Source organism: Triticum dicoccoides, chromosome 2A (genome assembly GCF_002162155.2).
Source record: "Triticum dicoccoides isolate Atlit2015 ecotype Zavitan chromosome 2A, WEW_v2.0, whole genome shotgun sequence".
Classification (NCBI taxonomy): Eukaryota; Viridiplantae; Streptophyta; class Magnoliopsida; order Poales; family Poaceae; genus Triticum; species Triticum dicoccoides.
Window position 1 is genome coordinate 720463140 of NC_041382.1, and position 18068 is coordinate 720481207.

Here is an 18068-nt window from a genome sequence, read left to right on the forward strand (position 1 = left end):
CGGCAAGCTCCACCGCCGCCGGCCGCCCTCGCCCTCGTCCTCGCCTCTTCTTCTCTCCCGCCGGTGAATCGAACCCCGGCCGTCTACAGTGCGCGCGCCGCCCCCTCGGGAAGCGTGCAGATCTGGAAACCCTAATCCGGAGGTTGAATTTTTCCTAAGTCCCGAAATTCTCAGATCCAAGTGCTCATGTTTGTAGCCCCGTAACTTTGCATCCGTAGCTCCGATTCATGCATATAGCATATCAAAATGTTCATCTCAGAGAGTACATCATTTCATTCCATTGCATCATTTTCATTTGAGTTCATCTTGATGCCCGAAATGCTGTTAGAAGAGAGATACTTGAGATTATTGTCAGATCTGCTACTCCATTTAGGTTTTTGTCATTTTTGCCATGTTTATTGTGTGCATGCTATGCCCTGATGCTCTACATGTGTTTTGTTAAGGGTTTTGTCATTTTTCTAGAGGTGCAACCCATGTATTTTTGTGATGTGTGTGGTGACTTGTGCAAGCTTGCAAAGTGGCGCACTTGCTAAGTCTGTTTTCAGGGACTTAGTAATTCCACTAAGTCCTTGATCTGTTTATCTCATGATGCCATATGTTCTTGTTGTTTCCTAGTGATCCGTGCCTCTTTTGAGGATGATCAGTAAGGGTGTTTTCTTAATATTATAGTGCTCTATCCATCCATGTCTTTGTTTGCAATTATGGGGCACCCTAGCTTGAGTCAATCGAGCTCTACTTTTGCTACTTTGTGAATCTGGGCAGATTGTCAACTTGTTTGCAATTTTGCCGGTGATGTTCTAGTTGTTCCGTGCATGCTATGTTATTGTTCTTGCCATGTATAGCTTGCATTTTGTGCCTTCTTGATGGATGTATGCTTTTCTTGCCATGACTTGCTCTGTAGTGAGTGCATCGAGCTCGTATACATGCCTACTTGAGTTATATTTCAGCATGTGCCAGTTTTCACTAAGTCTGAAAACTGATTATGTTTTTGCTATGTTCACATGCTTGCAATTGTATTTTCTGATCCCTTTTGGCTCAAGGTCACTAAGGGATTTCTGTTAAGCTCTTTGAGTAGCTCCATGCCATGCTTTACTTTGCCATGTTCAGATCCTGTAGCATATAGTTCTGTTACTCCGAAGAGGGCTCCTGATCTGAAATTCCAGACAAGTGTTAATTTCACTAAGTCTGAGATCTGTTTGTCATATGCATTTTTGCCATGCTTGTTTGAACCTGTTAATGAATGAATTGGCCGTAGCTCAGTGCTAGACTTTTGTTAAGCATCATGAATGCATCCCTGCCATGTATTTTGTTGTCATGTTTGAGTGTTGTAGCATGTTCATCTCATTGCATTTAGATGGCTACTTGCTGTAAATCGCAGACCGGTGTCATATTTGAATCGCTTGCCATTTCCAAACCGTAACTCCGATTCCGGTGTTCTTTATATCGTTTTCAAGCGATTTCATCTCATCTTTCCAGTGACACACTTGGATTTCCATGTTGAGGCCAGGTTCATGCATTTCCTGTCATATCTTTCATCTTGCATCCCGCATCGCATCCTGCATAGCATATCATCATTGCACCATGTTGCTTGATCCTTGCACGTGTTTGATTGTATCCTTGTTGCTTGTTTGGGTAGAGCCGGGAGATGAGTTCGCTAACGAGGAGCCTGTTGAGTTTGCTTTCGAGGATCCAGTCAACTCTGACAACTGTGCAGGCAAGATGATCATACCCTCGAAATCACTACTATCTTTGCTATGCTAGTTTTGCTCGCTCTTTTGCTACGCCATTGCTACAATGCCTACCACTTGCTTTCAAGCCTCCCAAATTGCCATGTCAAACCTCTAACCCACCATTGTCCTAGCAAACCGTTGATTGGCTATGTTACCGCTTTGCTCAGCCCCTCTTATAGCGTTGCTAGTTGCAGGTGAAGATTGGAGGTCGTTCCTTGTTGGAACATTTATTTACTTGTTGGGATATCATTATATTATCTTGTTATCTTAATGCATCTATATACTTGGTAAAGGGTGGAAGGCTCAGCCTCTCGCCTAGTGTTTTGTTCCACTCTTGCCGCCCTAGTTTCCGTCATATCGGTGTTATGTTCCCAGATTTTGCGTTCCTTATGCGGTTGGGTTATAATGGGAACCCCTTGATATTTCGCCTTGATTAAAGCTTTTCCAGCAATGCCCAACCTTGGTCTTACCATTTTCCACCTAGCCTCTTTTTCCCTCGGGTTTCCGGAGCCCGCGGGTCATCGTATTTAAACCCCCCCGGGCCAGTGCTCCTCTGAGTGTTGGTCCAAACTAGAGTCCTGTGCAGCGCCCCCTCGGGGAAACTCGAGGTTTGGTTTTAGTTGTATGGAGCGCTCATCTGAGTGTGCCCTGAGAAAGAGATATGTGCAGCTCCTATCGGGATTTGTCGGCACATTCGGGCGGTGTTGCTGGTCTTGTTTTAACCTGTCGAAGTGTCTTGAGTAACCGAGATACTGATTCTGATCGGAACGTCTTGGGAGGAGGTCTATTCCTTCATTGACCGTGAGAGCTTGTCATGGGCTAAGTTGGGACTCCCCTACAGGGATTTGAATTTTTGAAAGCCGTGCCCGCGGTTATGGGCAGATGGGAATTTGTTAATGTCCGGTTGTAGATAACTTTAACCTTAACTTAATTAAAATGAATCAACTGAGTGTGTTACCGTGATGGCCTCTTCTCGGCGGAGTCCGGGAAGTGGACACGGTGTTGGAGTAATGTTTGCACAGGTAGCTCTCTAGTTTCTCGCTCGTGCTTTGCCTCCTCTTCTCGCTCTCTTTTGCGAATAAGTTAGCCACCATATTTGCTAGTCGCTTGCTGCAGCTCCACTTATACTTACCCTGCCTTACCTATAAGCTTAAATAGTCTTGATCGCGAGGGTGCGAGATTGCTGAGTCCCTGTGGCTCACAGATTACTATTACACCAGATGCAGGGCCTGATGTTTCCGCTCCAGGAGACGCGTATGAGCTCAAGTGGGAGTTCGACTAAGACTCTCAACGTTACTATGTTTCCTTTCCCGATGATCAGTAGTGGTGCCCAGTTGGGGGGTGATTGGGACCGTGTTGCATGTTGGGTTCTCTTTTATTTTGGCGCCGTAGTCGGGCCATGAGTGATTGGATGATGTAATGTTATTTATGTACTTGATTGACGTGGCGAGTGTAAGCCAACTATGTTATCTCCGCTTTATTATTATTTATATTACATGGGATGTTGTGAAGCTTGCCTAACTTGCGACATATGCCTTCTATGCGATTATGTCTCTAAGTCGTGCCTCGACACGTGGGAGCTATAGTCGCATCGAGGGTGTGACAACTACCCCCGCTGCCACAATCCGGACACCTCTGGGAAGGAACCCTCTGGCCATGGAGCGTCAGCGATTTTGCTTATTAAAGCACCTCCGCACGCAGCGTGCCGCCCCTCGATCATCTTTGGCTTCACATCAAAGGTCTTGAGCCACAAGCCGAAGTGAGGGGTAATGCGGAGTAAGGCCTCACATACGACAATAAATGACGAGATGTGAAGAAGGGAATCCGGGGCCAGATCGTGAAAATCCAGCCCATAATAGAACATAAGACCCCTAACAAAGGGATCCAGAGCGAGGCCTAGTCCTCGGAGGAAGTGGGAGATGAACACAATGCTCTCGTTGGGTTCGGGAGTAGGGACGACCTGCCCTCGGGCGGGCAGCCTATGCGAAATTTCGGCGGTCAGATATATGGCCTCTCTCAACTTCTTGATGTCCTCCTCTGTGACGGAGGAAGGCATCCACCGACCTTGAAGGTTGGATTCGGACATAGTTGAAGGTCCAAAGCACCTGACCTGAGCTTTGGGTGTTAGAACTCGAGGCGGGGAAAGGATTCGATTGAGCGTGGGAGGGAAAAAAGAAAGAGCCTTGTCCCCTTTATAAAGAGGGTGAATATCAGGCATCCTCCTCGTGGCCGTTTGGGACTTGCCTAAGATCTAGGAGTCATACCAACAGGCACGGTTGGGTTACCCACGTTTCTATTGATGAGAATCCCATGATAAGGGGGACACGATCTCTGCTTTAGAAAACCGCCTCGCGCTATGTGCGGAGCTGGTTGAGAAAAAACGGTTTGAATAATGACCGGGCCATGGCGTGATGTCATGCTGTCAAAACGTGTCAGCAGATTAGATTTGTGGAAATGTTACTCTCTCTACGGTGGTATGCGGAACTTATTTTGCAGGGTCGAACACTGCCCTTGTATTCAAACTCTTCCATGGTGTATTCGGAGGAGGAACCCGCCTTGCAATGCCGAAGACAACACTGCACGCCGGACTCATCGTCATTGAAGCCTGGTTCAGGGGCTACTGAGGGAGTCCTGGATTAGGGGGTCTCCAGACAGCCAGACTATATCCTTTGGCCGGACTGTTGGACTATGAAGATACAAGATTGAAGACTTCGTCTCGTGTCTGGATGGGACTCTACTTGGCGTGGAAGGCAAGCTAGGCATTATGGATATGTATATCTCCTCCTTTGTAACCGACCTTGTGTAAGCCTAGCCCCCTCCGGTGTCTATATAAATCGAAGGGTTTTAGTCCGTAGGACAACATACAATCATACCATACGCTAGCTTCTAGGGTTTAGCCTCTTTGATCTCGTGCTAGATCAACTCTTGTAATACTCATATCATCAAGAACAATCAAGCAGGATGTAGGGTATTACCTCCATCAAGAGGGCCCGAACCTGGGTAAACATCGTGTCCCCCGCCTCCTATTACCATCCGCCTTAGACGCATAGTTCGGGACCCCCTACCCGAGATGCGCCGGTTTTGACACCGACATATGCCATGCTGTGTACCAGATCTATTGTATACCCTACACTATTCTTGGCAAGGGAGTACAATAGTGATCTAGGAGTAGATCACTGGACAGCGGTCAAAATTATCCTTAGTGGAATAAGGATATGTTTCTCGATTATGGAGGTGACAAAAGGTTCATCGTAAAGAGTTACATCAATTCAAGCTTTGACACCTATCTGGATGACTCTAAGTCTCGATCTAGATACATATTGAAAGTGGGAGCAATTAGCTAAAGTAGCTCCGTGCAGAGCATTGTTGACATAGAAATTTGCAAAATACACACGGATCTGAATGTGGCAGACCCGTAGACTAAACTTCTCTCACAAGCAAAACATGATCACACCTTAGTACTCTTTGGGTGTTAATCACATAGCGATGTGAACTAGATTATTGACTCTAGTAAACCCTTTGGGTGTTGGTCACATGACGATGTGAACTATTGGTGTTAATCACATGGTGATGTGAACTATTGGTGTTAAATCACATGGCAATGTGAACTAGATTATTGACTCTAGTGCAAGTGGGATACTGAAGGAAATATGCCCTAGAGGCAATAATAAAGTTATTATTTATTTCCTTATTTCATGATTAATGTTTATTATTCATGCTAGAATTGTATTACCGGAAACATAATACATGTGTGAATACATAGACAAACAGAGTGTCACTAGTATGCCTCTACTTGACTAGCTCGTTAATCAAAGATGGTTATGTTTCCTAACCATGAACAAGGAGTTGTTATTTGATTAACGGGATCACATCATTAGGTGAATGATCTGATTGACATGACCCATTCCATTAGCTTAGCACCCGATCGTTTAGTATGTTGCTATTGCTTTCTTCATGACTTATACATGTTCCTATGACTATGAGATTATGCAACTCCCGTTTGCCGGAGGAACACTTTGTGTGCTACCAAACGTCACAACGTAAATGGGTGATTATAAAGGTGCTCTACAGGTGTCTCCAAAGGTACATGTTGGGTTGGCGTATTTCGAGATTAGGATTTGTCACTCCGATTGTCGGAGAGGTATCTCTGGGCCCTCTCGGTAATGCACATCACATAAGCCTTGCAAGCATGGCAACTAATGAGTTAGTTGCGAGATGATGTATTACGAAACGAGTAAAGAGACTTGCCGGTAACGAGATTGAACTAGGTATTGAGATACCGACGATCGAATCTCGGACAAGTAACATACTGTTGCCGGTAACGAGATCTTCGTAGAATATGTGGGAGCCAATATGAGCATCTAGGTTCCGCTATTGGTTATTGGCCGGAGACGTGTCTTGGTCATGTCTACATAGTTCTCGAACCCGTAGGGTCCGCAAGCTTAAAGTTTCAGTGACGATTTGTATTATGAGTTATGTGATTTGATGTACCGAAGGTAGTCCGGAGTCCCGGATGAGATCGGGGACATGACGAGGAGTCTCAAAATGGTCGAGACGTAAAGATCGATATATTGGACGACTATATTCGGACATCGGAAAGGTTTTGAGTGATTCGGGTATTTTTCAGAGTACCGAGGAGTTACGGGAATACGGGGAAGTTATATTGGGCCTTAATGGGCCTTAGTGGGAAGGAGAGGCAACAGCCAGGAGGTGGCGCGCGCCTCTCCCAAGCCCAGTCCGAATTGGACAAGGGGTTTGGGGTGCTGCCCCCCTCTCCCTTCCTTCTCCACTCCCCTCCTTTCCCCCCTTCTCCTAGTTGGACTAGGAAAGGAGGAAACCTACTCCTACTAGGAGTAGGAATCCTACTCCCTTGGCGCGCCCCTCCTAGGGACGGCCTCCTCCTCCCTTGCTCCTTTATATACGGGGGCAGGGGGCACACCAAGACACAAGTTGATCGCAAAGATCTCTCCCAGCCGTGTGCAGTGCCCCCCTCCACCATAATCCACCTCGGTCATACTGTAGTGGTGTTTAGGCGAAGGCCTGCTGCGGTAGCTTCATCAACATCGTCACCACGCCGTCGTGCTGGCGAAACTCTTCCCCGAGCTCTACTGGATCGTGAGTTCGCGGGACGTCACCGAGCTGAACGTGTGCTGAACGCGGAGGTGATGTACGTTCGGTACTAAGGATCGGTCGATCGTGAAGACGTACGCCTACATTAACCGCGTTGTCATAATGCTTCCGCTTAACGGTCTACGAGGGTACGTGGACGACACTCTCCCCTCTCGTTGCTATGCATCACCATGATCCTGTGCGTGCGTAGGAGAAATTTTGAAATTACTACGTTCCCCAACAGTGTCGTGGCGGGATCTACATGTGAAGCGGAGTACATTGCTGCTTCGGAAGCAGCGAATGAAGGAGTCTGGATGAAGGAGTTCATATCCGATCTAGGTGTCATACCTAGTGCATCGGGTCCAATGAAAATCTTTTGTGACAATACTGGTGCAATTGCTATGGCAAAGGAGTCCAGATTTCACAAGAGAACCAAGCACATGAAGAGACGCTTCAACTCCATCCGGGATCAAGTCCAGGTGGGAGACATAGAGATTTGCAAGATACATACGGATCTAAATGTTGCAGACCCGTTGACTAAGCCTCTTCCACGAGCAAAACATGATCAACACCAAGGCTCCTCGGGTGTTAGAATCATTACTGTGTAATCTAGATTATTGACTCTAGTGCAAGTGGGAGACTGAAGGAAATATGCCCTAGAGGCAATAATAAAGTTATTATTTATTTCCTTATTTCATGATAAATGTTTATTATTCATGCTAGAATTGTATGATCCGGAAACTTGATACATGTGTGAATGCATAGACAAACAGAGTGTCACTAGTATGCCTCTACTTGACTAGCTCGTTGAATCAAAGATGGTTAAGTTTCCTAGACATAGACATGAGTTTTCATTTGATTAATGGGATCACGTCATTAGGAGAATGATGTGATTGACATGACCCATTCCGTTAGCTTAGCACTTCATCGTTTAGTATGTTGCTATTGCTTTCTTCATGACTTATACATGTTCCTATGACTATGAGATTATGCAACTCCCGTTTACCGGAGGAACACTTTGTGTGTTACCAAACGTCACAACGTAACTGGGTGATTATAAAGGTGATCTACAGGTGTCTCCGAAGGTACTTGTTGAGTTGGCGTATTTCGAGATTAGCATTTGTCACTCCGATTGTCGGAGAGGTATCTCTGGGCCCTCTCGGTAATGCACATCACTATAAGCCTCACAAGCATTGTAACTAATGAGTTAGTTGCGGGATGATGTATTACGGAATGAGTAAAGAGACTTGCCGGTAACGAGATTGAACTAGGTATTGAGATACCGACGATCGAATCTCAGGCAAGTAACATACCGATGACAAAGGGAACAACGTATGTTGTTATGCGGTTTGACCGATAAAGATATTCGTAGAATATGTAGGAGCCAATATGAGCATCCAGGTTCCGCTATTGGTTATTGACTGGAGACATGTCTTGGTCATGTCTACATAGTTCTCGAACCCGCAGGGTCCGCACGCTTAAAGTTCTGTGACGATCAATTTTATGAGTTTATATGTTTCGATGTACCAAACGGAGTTCGGAGTCCCAGATATGATCGCGGACATGACGAGGAGTCTCGAAATGGTCGAGACATAAAGATTGATATATTGGAAGCCTACATTTGGACATCGGAAGAGTTCCGGGTAAAATCGGGATTTTAGCGGAGTACCGGAGGGGTTACCGGAACCCCCCGGGGGCTAATGGGCCTTGTTGGGCCATAAGCGAAAGAGAGAGGGGCCGGCCTAGGGCAGGAAGTGCGCCCCCTCCCTCTGGTGCGAATTGGACTAGGAGAGGGGGGGGGGCGCCCCCCTTTCCTTCTCTGTCTTCCCCTTCCTTTCCCCCTCCTAGTAGGAGTAGGAAAGGGAGGAATCCTACTCCTACTAGGAGGAGGATTCCTCCTCCTGGCGCACCAACAAGGGCCGGCCGGCCTCCCCCTTGCTCCTTTATATACAAGGGCGGGGGGCACCTCTAGACACACAAGTTGATCACAAAGATCTCTCCCAGCCGTGTGCGGTGCCCCCCTCCACCATAATCCACCTTGGTCATACTGTAGCGGTGTTTAGGCGAAGCCCTGCTGCGGTATCTTCATCAACATCGTCACCACACCGTCATGCTGACGAAACTCTTCCCCAAGCTCTACTGGATCATGAGTTCGCGGGACGTCACCGAGCTGAACGTGTGCTGAACGCGGAGGTGCCGTACGTTCGGTACTGAGGACCGGTCGATCGTGAAGACGTACGACTACATCAACCGCGTTGTCATAACGCTTCCACATTCGGTCTACGAGGGTACATGGACACACTCTCCCCTCTCGTTGCTATGCATCACCATGATCCTGTGTGTGCGTAGGGAAAATTTTGAAATTACTACATTCCCCAACAATGAATTGGAATTTATTAGAATACTCTATGTGCTTCACTTATATCTTTTGAGCTATATAGTTTTTGCTCTAGTGCTTCACTTATATCTTTTAGAGCACGGTGGTAGTTTTATTTTATAGAAATAATTGATCTCACATGCTTCACTTATATTATTTTGAGAGTCCTTTAGAACAACATGGCAATTTGCTTTTATGCATAATAAAAACTTTCATATAAGTGCATTGAATACTAAGAGAAGTTTGATACTTGATGATTGTTTTGAGATATGGAGATGGTGATATTAGAGTCATGCTAGTTGAGTAGTTGTGAATTTGAGAAATACTTGTGCTGAAGTTTGTGATTCCCGTAGCATGCACGTATGGTGAACCGTTATGTGATGAAGTCGGAGCATGATTTATTTATTGATTGCCTTCCTTATGAGTGGCGGTCGGGGACGAGCGATGGTCTTTTCCTACCAATCTACCCCCCTAGGAGCATGCACATAATACTTTGTTTCGATAACTAATATATTTTTTCAATAAGTATGTGAGTTCTTTATGACTAATGTTGAGTCCATGGATTATACGTACTCTCACCCTTCCACCATTGCTAGCCTCTCTACTACCGCACAACTTTTGCCTGTACCATAAACCCACCATTTACCTTCCTCAAAACAGCCACCATACCTACCTATTATGGCATTTCATAGCCATTCCGAGATATATTGCCATGCAACTTTCCACCGTTCCGTTTGCTATGACACGCTTCATCATTGTCATATTGCTTTGCATGATCATGTAGTTGACATCGTATTTGTGGCAAAGCCACCGTTCATTATTTTTCATACATGTCACTCTCGATTCATTGCATATCCCAGTACACCGTCGGAGGGAGTCATATTTTGTTCTAAGTATTGGGTTGTAATTCTTGAGTTGTAAGTAAAAAACAAGTGTGATGATCATCATTATTAGAGCATTGTCCCAGCGAGGAAAGGATGATGGAGACTATGATTCCCCCACAAGTCGGGGTGAGACTCCGGACGAAAAAAAAGAGGCCAAAAAAAAGAAGAAGGCCCAAATAAAAAAAGAAAAAATGAAATGAGAGAAAAAGAGAGAAGGGACAATGTTACTATCCTTTTTCCACACTTGTGCTTCAAAGTAGCACCATGATCTTCATGATAGAGAGTCTCTTATGTTGTCACTTTCATAAACTAGTAGGAATTTTACATTATAGAACTTGGCTTGTATATTCCAATGATGGGCTTCCTCAAATTACCCTAGGTCTTCGTGAGCAAGCAAGTTGTATGCACACCCACTTAGTTTCTTTTGTTGAGCTTTCATACACTTATAGCTCTAGTGCATCCGTTGCATGGCAATCCCTACTCACTCACATTGATATCTATTAATGGGCATCTCCATAGCCCTTTGATACGCCTAGTTGATGTGAGACTATCTTCTCCTTTTTTTTCTCCACAACCACCATTCTATTCCACCATAGTGCTATATCCATGGCTCACGCTCATATATTGCGTGAAGATTGAAAAAGTTTGAGAACATCAAAAGTATGAAACAATTGCTTGGCTTGTCACCGGGGTTGTGCATGATTTAATATTTTGTGTGATGAAGATAGAGCATAGCCAGACTATATGATTTTGTAGGGATAACTTTCTTTGGCCATGTTATTTTGAGAAGACATGATTGCTTAGTTAGTATGCTTGAAGTATTATTATTTCTATGTCAATATTAAACTTTTATCTTGAATCTTTCGGATCTGAACATTCATGCCACAATAAAGAAAAATTATATTGAGAAATATGTTAGGAAGCATTGCACATCAAAAATTCTGTTTTTATCATTTACCTACTCGAGGACGAGCAGGAATTAAGCTTGGGGATGCTTGATACGTCTCCAACGTATCTATAATTTTTGATTGCTCCATGCTATTATATTATCTATTTTGGATGTTAATGAGCTTATTTTTACACTTTTATATTATTTTTGGGACTAACCTATTAACCGGAGGCCCAGCCCAAATTGCTGTTTTTTTTGCCTATTTTAGAGTTTCGCCGAAAAGGAATATCAAACGGAGTCCAAACGGAATGAAACCTTCGGGAGCGTTATTTTTGGAACAAACGTGATCCACGAGACTTAGGGTGGACGTCAAGAAACAATCGAGGAGGCCACGAGGCAGGGGGCGCACCCACCCCCTAGGCGCACCCTTCACCCTCATGGGCCCCTCATTGCTCCACCGACCTACTTCTTCCTCCTATATATATATCCATATACTCCGCAAACATCCAGGAGCACCACGAAAACCTAATTCCACCGCCGCAACCTTCTGTACCCAAGAGATCCCATCTTGGGGCCTTTTCCGGAGCTCCGTCGGAGGGGGCATTGATCACGGAGGGCCTCAACATCAACTCCATGGCCCCTCCGATGATGTGTGAGTAGTTTATCTCAGACCTTCGGGTCCATAGCTAGTAGCTAGATGGCTTCTTCTCTCTCTTTTGATCTCAATACAAAGTTCTCCTCGATTCTCTTGGAGATCTATTCGATGAAATCTTCTTTTGCGGTGTGTTTGTCGAGATCCGATGAATTGTGGGTTTATGATCAAGTTTATCTATGAACAATATTTAAATCTTCTCTGAATTCTTTTATGTATGATTGGTTTATCTTTGCAAGTCTCTTCGAATCATCAATTTGGTTTGGCCTACTAGATTGATCTTTCTTGCAATGGGAGAAGTGCTTAGCTTTGGGTTCAATCTTGCGGTGCTCGATCCCAGTGACAAAAAGGGAAACGACACGTATTGTTGCCATTGAGGATAAAAAGATGGGGTTTATATCATATTGCATGAGTTTATCCCTCTACATCATGTCATCTTGCTTAAGGTGTTACTCTGTTCTTATGAACTTAATACTTTAGATGCATGCTGGAGAGCGGCCGATGTGTGGAGTAATAGTAGTAGATGTAGGCAGGAGTCGATCTACTTGTCACGGACGTGATGCCTATATACATGATCATACCTAGATATTCTCATAATTGTTCGCTTTTCTATCAATTGCTCGACAGTAATTTGTTCACCCACCGTAATACTTATGCTATCTTGAGAGAAGCCACTAGTGAAACATATGGCCCCCAGGTCTATTTTCCATCATACAAGTTTCCAATCTATTTTATTTTGCTATCTTTACTTTCAATCTATATCATAAAAATACCAAAAATACTTATCTTATTATTATCATCTCTATCAGATCTCACTCTTGCAAGTGGCCGTGAAGGGATTAACAACCCTTTTATCGCGTTGGTTGCGAGGTTCTTATTTGTTTGTGTAGGTACGAGGTGACTCGCGCGTGGTCTCCTACTGGATTGATACCTTGGTTCTCAAAAATTGAGGAAAATACTTACGCTGCTTTACTGCACCACCCTTTCCTCTTCAAGGGAAAACCAACGTAGTGCTCAAGAGGTAGCACCCGCCTCTACCTCCTCCGCCGAAACTCCTCCTCCACCTCCACCCCCTAGTCGTTGCCTTCACGCTCCTGGTCCCCACATGCTGCCTTTGTCGCGGCCACGAAGCGTGTACGTGCCGGGATGCTCAGGCCCGAAGACGCACACAACTTGCTCGACTAATTGCTACGGAAGGCCACCTTGATCCATCACCGCCCCCTGAACGACTTTCTTGCCACCCTCGCCCGTGCGCCTGCATCAGGGATGGCCCCGCCCTGGCAATGTCTCTCTTCAACCGTGTATGCAGAGAGGAAGCCGGCCCGTAGGTGGCGGGCACCTACAACATCCTCATGGACTGCTGCTGCCGTGTGCGTCGCCCGAAGCTAGTGCTTACCTTATTCAGCCTCTTCCTGATGAAAGGCCTGAAGACAAACCAGATCATTGTCAACACCTTCCTCAAGTGCCTCTGCTATGCGAAAAGGACGGACAAGGCTGTGAATGTGCTGCTTCATAGGATGTCTGAGCTCGGCTACGTGCCTAATGCCTTCTCATACAACATTGTTCTGAAGAGCTTCTGCGACTATAGCATGAGCCAACGGGCGCTCGAACTGCTCCAGATGATCGCGAAAGAAGGAGGTGGCTGCTTCCCCGATGTGGTGGCATATAACACGGTCATCCATGGCCTCTTATGGAGGGCGAAACAGGCAAGGCATGCAATCTATTCCATGAAATGGTGCAGCAAGATGTTGCGCACAGTGTGGTGACATATATCTCGATTATTGACGCTTTGTGCAAGGCCAGAGCAATGGAGAAGGCAGAGCTAGTCCTTTGGCAGATTGTTGCTAATGGTGCTCATCCTGATACAATGACATATAGTTGCATGATCAATGGATATTCCACATCTGGGCGGTTGAAAGAGGCCACTAAATTGTTAAGAGAAATGACAGGCCGGGGTCTTATACCAGATATTGTTACTTGCAACTCGTTCCTGGCCTCCCTTTGCAAGCTTGGAAGAAGCAAAGAAGCTGCAGAATTTTTTGAATCCATGACTGCCAAGGGCCACAAAACTGGATATCGTCTCATACCACATTTTGCTTCATGGGTATGCTACTGAAGGATGCTTTGCTGATATGATTGATCTCTGTAATTCAATGGAAAGCAGCGGTATTGTAGCCGACTGCTATGTTTTCAACATATTAATTGATGCATATGCTAAACATGGGATGATGGATGAAGCTATGCTCATATTTACAGAAATGTGGGAAAAAGGAGTAAGTCCCGACGTAGTCACCTATTCCACTATAATAGCCGCACTTTCTAGAATGGCTAGATTGACCGATGCCATGGGCAAGTTCAGTCAGATGATTGCCACGGGAGTTCAATCCAACACAGCTGTTTATCACTCCCTAATTAGGGGTTTATGTTTAAATGGTGATCTGGTTAAAGTCAAGGAGCTGGTTTCTGAAATGATGAACAAAGGTATGCCTCGTCCTAGCATTGTCTTCTTCAGCTCAATAATAAATAGTTTATGCAAAGATGGAAGGTTATGGATGCACATGCTATTTTTGACTTGGTTATAGACATGGGTGAGAGGCCAGATGTCATTACACTCGGTTCATTAATTAACGGATATTGCTTAGTCGGCAAGATGGGTGAAGCACTCATTGTGCTTGATTCCATGATATCAGTTGACGAGCCTAATGTGGTTACATATAATACTCTTATTAGTGGCTATTCTAGAAAAAAGGACCGATGTGGTTTGACTCTGTTTCGACAAATGGCAAGTAAAAGAATTAAGCCCGGTACTGTTACATATGAGACCATACTGGATGGGTTATTTCATTCTGGGAGAACTGTTGCTGCAAGGAAAATATTTCATGAGATGACCGAAAATGGAATAACAGTGAGCATTTCCACATATGGTATCTCTACCTCTCTACCTAATAATAAAGAGGTTATTGCTTCTGGTCGATCGTCATAAGATTGCCATAAATTACCCACTATGCCACCCATAAGTAAAAAGTAAAGAAAACAATTTGATTTTTTCAAAAGCGCCGCCGGATTGGGTTCTTATAGAACCTGATACACCATATATTAGAAGCATGAAGCCACCGGTCATCGGATTGGCCCTTTTTATTCATGCTGAATCCCCTTTTACCCCCTTTTCTGCTATATATAGCAGGTCGTAATGGACCGGTCGTGAAGCCCCTCTTCTTTTTTTTTTGCCTTTTTCTTTCTCATTTATTTCTTCTGTTTTTCCTTCTTTAAATTTATCCGGGATTTCCAAAAAATTCAAATTTCAAAAAGTTGTGAGTACTAAAAATATATATAGATAAATCATAAAATGTGCTATATATAGCATGCCATAATGGGCCGGCCCATATGCCGGGCGTGATGCCCCTCTTCTTTTTTGCTTTTTCTTTCTCCTTCTTTAAATTTATCCGGGATTTCCAAAAAAAATCAAATTTCAAAAAGTGCAAGTACTGAAAATATATATAGATAAATCATAAACTGTTTGTGAATTTGCAGGGGCGTCCCATATGCCTGTCGTGACGCCCCCTTTTTTTTGCTTTTTCCTTTCTATTTTTTCAATCTATTTTTCCTTCTTTAAATTAATCCAGGATTTCCAAAAAAAAATCCAAATTTCAAAAAGTTGAGAGTACTGAAAAAATATATAGATAGATCATAAATTGTTTGTGAATTTGCAGGGGCGGTCCATATGCCGGTCGTGACGCCCACTGTTTTTTTCTTTTTCCTTTCACTTTTTTGCTTCTGTTTTTCCTTCTTTAAATTAATCCGGGATTTACAAAAAATTCAAATTTCAAAAAGTTACAAGTACTGAAAACATATATATAAATAAATCATAAAATGTTTGTGACTCCAAAAAACATTCAGAAAATCATGAAATGTTCGTGATTTCAAAAATTGTTTGCATATTATAAAAAAAGCAAGATTTCAAAAAAATGAAGTAAAAAATGCTCATGATTTTTAAAATATGATCGTGTATTCAAAACATATTCAGGAATTTGAAAACTTTATCCATGAAATTTTAGAAAATGTCCACAAAAATAAAAACCGATTTGTAAGTAACGAACAAAATGAACCATCGCTTAGGTATAGGTTTTATTACTGGATCTATAGAGGTCGTTTTATGATTTTATTTAGTCCCTCGCGCGTCGGGTAAAAAAGGTTTCCGCGTCAAGGCGAGAAACATCATGCATCAGTCTAGCTCAGGCATGGGTCCATCAATGTAGTTTGCTCAACAAAAAAATATATTTCATCGTGGCGCCTTAGGAAATCAAGTCGTGATGAGACCGTCACATTTTCAGTTTTTGAAATGACTTTTTAAAAGTCCATTCTCATCATGACAGCACTCAGACATAGTTTGTGAAATGACATATTGAAAATCCTTATCTCATCCCTCGTTCCGTCCCTCGCGTCGCCCCTAGGGCGACTCGGGGGAATCTAGGGTTTTCCCCCGCCGCCTCCCCCCACCCTCCTTGCCGCCACCGGAGACGACCGCCGGGAAAGCCCGCGCGGGCGCCGGGGAAGGTGGCGGCGGGGTCTTCGGCGCTCCTTCTTCGTGGAGGCCATCGGATCCAAGGGCGGCGGCCCCTGCTGGCGTGGCGTGCGGCGTGTCTGAGGGTTCGGCCGTGAGGACAGCGAGCCGCAGGCGTGCCAGATCTGGAGGTATTTCCCCCTCCCTTCCATGCATCCCTTCTCAGTCCCCGGTTCGGTTTGGATCTTGCCGGATCCACCTCCGGTGTGTTCTGGTGGAGCAGATTGGTGTCCGAGGGAAACCTTGGCCGCTTTGGCTGGCCAGCAGCGGCGATGCCGCCTTTTGGCGCCGCTTTCCTCCTTGGGGGCGCTGCTGAGGGCACCATCTCTCCACTCCGACCCATGTCCAGGTGAAAGCCCAAGATCCTATGCGGATCGGGCGTCAGCGGCACCCCGTGCACCGTAACCTTCCTGGAGGCGGCGCCAAGGACATTGGGATCGGATGGGAGGGTCTGCAGGTGAGGGGTGGGGGTGTGCCGCCTCCCTTTCGGTGGAGCGGTGTTTCTTTCTACATATTCTTGGCGACGGCTCTTGGCGGCATGGAGCAGCGGAGGCTTGGCGTCAGATGTGTGGTGACGGACACGCGTAGGAGGTCGACGCTGTTTGGCGTCGTGGTGGCGTCGGCGGCAGCGAGACCAGGTAAGGCCGATGCAACAATACAACTCTGAAGATGGATATGTGACAGGTGGCTGTGGCGGCCTCATACCCGGCAGACGTCCTGGTTGAGGAGCACGCCGGACTGGTGGGTGCCCCTGTCCAGCAGGCGTCCTGGTTGGGACCTCAGGTCTTAGATGTTAGGTTTGACTGCAAGGTCTGTTTTGGTATTAGGCCCAGACCATCAGCGCCCCTTCATCAGTTAGATAGGAGTAACGACAGAGGTTGCTGAGATGGTGGCTTTGGTCTTACTATTGTACGACTTTGTAAGGTCTTGTGTTAATTATTAATAAATTGGCCGTATGCATCTCCAGATGCAGAGACCGGGGGTATTCCTCCTTTTCTAAAAAAAAATCCTGGCATTTGATTCAGACTTTTTTTTATCTCTACCACATCTGTATAATTTGATTGTTTTTCTTTCGTTGCAACGCACATGCATATTTGCTAGTAATACTAAGAGGTCTTTGTAGAAATAATTGTGCAGACGAAGCTATTGCTCTGTTCCAGAAATTAGGTGCAATGAATGTGAAGTTTAGTATTGCAATACTCAATACCATGATTAATGCAATGTACAAGGTTCAAAAAAGAGAAGAAGCTAAGGAACTGTTTTCTGCAATATCAGCTAGTGGGTTGGTGCCTAATGAATCTACTTACATAGTAATGATAAGAAATTTTCTAAAAGATGGAGCAGTGGAAGATGCTAACAATATGCTTTCGTCGATGGAAAAGAGTGGTATAGGTCCCAGCTCTCATTTTATAAATGATGTTCTCAGAATGTTTCTGGCAAAAGGTGAGATCGCCAAGGCCGGATATTATTTGTCTAAAGTTGATGGGAAGAGCATCTCACTTGAAGCTAAAACTACTTCATTGATGTTGTCTCTCTTTTCAAGGAAAGGCAAATATCAGGAGAACATGAAATTGCTCCCTGCAAAGTATCAATTTTTCGACAGATTTAGTTGACTAGTTGATATGTTGAATTTGAGACTAACTCCTCGGAAAGCACAATTGAATTTTTTGTTTGCGTAAGGCCCTCCTGCCTGCTTAAGATATCCAATTTTATGCATGACGCTTCACTGTCTCTACAGAAAGAGTATGTGTTGTAGGAAACAAACCAGATTGAGTGACTTCGAAATACCTGTGGACGCATATTTCAGACATTCTGAAAATCAGAAACTATTTTGAATCCAACAAACAATAATATGAGATAGTTACA

At 44.7% G+C, this 18068-nt stretch overlaps 1 pseudogene; it reads left to right on the forward strand.

Moving 5' to 3' along the window:
• LOC119358205 overlaps positions 1-17815 on the forward strand; it is a 79900-nt pseudogene extending 62085 nt beyond the window's left edge.
• The last annotated feature ends 253 nt before the right edge of the window (positions 17816-18068 follow it).